The sequence below is a fragment of the Macrobrachium rosenbergii genome, chromosome 11 (genome assembly GCF_040412425.1).
Source record: "Macrobrachium rosenbergii isolate ZJJX-2024 chromosome 11, ASM4041242v1, whole genome shotgun sequence".
NCBI classification, from domain to species: domain Eukaryota; kingdom Metazoa; phylum Arthropoda; class Malacostraca; order Decapoda; family Palaemonidae; genus Macrobrachium; species Macrobrachium rosenbergii.
Window position 1 is genome coordinate 39,987,306 of NC_089751.1, and position 3,311 is coordinate 39,990,616.

Genomic DNA, 3,311 nt, shown 5'->3' on the forward strand with positions numbered 1-3,311 from the left:
ATATGTCAATAATTCTAAAAGATTCACACCTGCTGTTCTTTTTATCGCTCACAATTCTATTCATACGTCTTATCGAGATTTAGAAAATAGTTTACAAAGCATTCCACAGAAGCTTTTGAAAAAATTCTCAGAGGACTCGCTTCCCTCCTTCTGAAATAGATGTTCGTCAGTTAATGAAGTGGTTATCCAATAACCCAGCTATTATCGTAACCAGACAAGATCAGGGGAGAGAATGATTGTGTACAGAGAATGAAGAATGCTTCGGAGGTTGGCACAATGTTCGCTGAAATAGTGGACAATAAAATCAATAGGTTATTGCAGGGTATTAAAGATCAAAACGTAACAATACATTTACCAAGAATCATGCTATTTTGGCTCGTGGCTTGGGATATTTTATAATCTTTCGAATGTGTGTATATATATATATATATATTTTATAAATATATATATATATATATATATATATATATATATATATATATATATATATATATATATATATATATATATATATATATAGAAAATATTCCATTAGGGCCTCTTTCAGCCACTGAATATAATCCGAGCCTTAATATATCAATATACCCAGTGCTTTCTCTACAACCAATCACAAATAACGAATAGTGTTTACTGAGCTCATTAACCTTGTATATACCTGATATTTTACCACAAGATGTCACGTCCCTTTGACAAACGTCTTTATAAGCGACGGTTAAAAATTGTTAAAAAAAATCTTATGAAAACAATTTTTTTGTTTCATGAGTTTAATAGCGAATTTTAAGATTTTCTTCAGAAACTGAGGTCTCATTGGGAACCCCATTAGGACCAGGTTTGGTTAGTACCTCACAGTGGGTCCACACTGCGACAAAACTTGTTATGAATACCCGTCGGTATTCGGTAACTTATCGTACAGACATCACAAACATGCTGAATAGAAGTTAATGACTTAATGGCAGTTCTAGCCAGTGCTTCTTCCTATCATCCATTACTGTCCAAACGTTCATTCTCCAGTTACTGTCGTTGACTTTTCAACCTGTTTGTGATATGTAAGAGATAAGTTGCTACCGTGTGTTTAGGACATGATGAGAACAAGTGCCGGACGGGTGCCCCGTGGCATAACGTCCTGTCTTTTACAAGTGATGTGTGAATGACACTGCATTATTTAGATCCAGAATGACTGCTGAAACTTTTTTTTGTTTTTTAGATATATCAATGGCCTACATCCTGATACAATGTTCCATGACCGAACACAAGCAAGAAAGTCAACTTCCTTTTTAAGACAGTTTAATTACCCGAACTGACGGTGGTTTTAATACCAGTGGTTTAAAAAAAAAAAAAGACATTCATAAGACAATTCGTGAACTTTTATGGAAGCTGTTCTCTAAAATTGAAATGAAATAATATTCCATCATTTTAAAAGCAGCTCGGATATTTCTTTGCAGTTATTTAACAAATGCGCAAGAGAATGTCTAAATTACAGATTCAGACTTTGTTTCTAAATGACAGATTCTCACCTATCGTGCCCAAAAGCTGCTGGGTCCATCGTTTCATGAAGATAAGCTTCCTGCCATGATGTGACCTCTAGTGGTCATTTGTTTTAGTTCCCAGAATGTATAAACGGAAATATGTCTGAACCATTAAAAGATTGGTCGGAGGAAGACTAGATTCCTATCTTTGAATCAAGCATTGTAGAAGATACCCTTCAGAAACCAAGGAATTTTCTGATACAAGGGAAAACTTCGCAAAAAATATAAATCTTTTCTTTCTCTTATAAGGATTTTAATAGCGTTACCCAAGTAGCCAAGGCATTGCTGATTCTCCTTTTTTGGAATCATATCTATTATACAGCTTGTTCCTTCAGTAACCAAAACAGCTCCTATAAAGTTCCTATGTAGCGAAAGTCGACGTTCTCCCTTACGAAAATGAACACGTTGTTCATATTGTAGGTCTCATAGAAATGGGAACTAGTCTTTGCACCTTTTTTAAGATTTTGTATACATTCCTTTTCAATATTTTACTGTTTATGACTTTTATCCCTTGTTGATCGTGCGTATGAACTACTCTGATGCGAGATTTCTTAGTTTGTATGGTATATGACAGATGATGCACTGTTTTCTCTCTATTGTTCATCCCAAATGATGGAAATGTTCGATGGCACAGTTTACTAATATATATGTATATATATAAATATATGTATATATATATCTATATATATATACAGATATACATATATATATATATATATATATATATATATATATATAGATAGATAGATAGATATAGAAAGATAGATTGATAGATAGAAATCTGTGCGTGTGCACGTACACGAGCATATTTCTTTATCTATGTGTAAAACCATATATATATATATATAATATATATATATATATATATATATATATATATATATATATATATATATATGTGTGTGTATTTTTTTCTGGATGTTTGTGTGCATCTTCCCTTCTTGCGCTTGCCTTTTGCTCTCTCCAGAAATTGTAGGAAGATCCCTTCGTAAAGGCATTTTTTAAAAAGAAATGAGAGAAATCATAGGTGAATAATGACAGATATACGAACACTAAAAGGAAATAAAACAGGTATGTGAACCGTCATGTGAAAGAATAAATGTCAGCACAAAAAAAAATGTTACACATATGTTTGTTCCACACTCAGGCACGAAACTGTATTGTATGATAGAACCACACATTTCAATTAACAATCTTCTGTAATCTTGACCACTGGTCAATTCACCAGTGACCAGGACTACAGAAGATAGTTAACCGAAATGAATGATTTTGTCATGTAATGCACAGTTTCGTGCCTGTGTGAGGCACAAACATATGTAAAACATTTTTTTATTTTTTTGTGCTGACATTTATTCTTTCATATGACGATTCACATACCTGTTCTATTTTCTTTTTGCGTTCGTATACCTCTGTGTCATTATTTCCCTAACATTTCTCTCATTGCTTGTCTAAATACTTAAATAATGTCATAACGAAAGAACATTCTAGTCACAGACATTCATCGCAGTCAGTCACTAATCCCTGAGGAGGAAGGATTTTCTCACAGTTTTTTTTTTTTTTTTTTGGAAAGAGCAAAGGGCAAGAGCGAGAAGGAAAGATGCATACTAACAGACAGACAAAGAGGAGAAAGGTAAGGACGGAGAAGGAAAGATTAATGGAGGGGAATTGGTCTTCATAAGTTGGCCTCTTGAAGTTCACCAAGATGTAGTAGTGGGTTCTAGGGACCTCATACAAACCTCTTCAAACCCCTACATAATTCTCGCTCCCTTCTTTATGCTGTATACA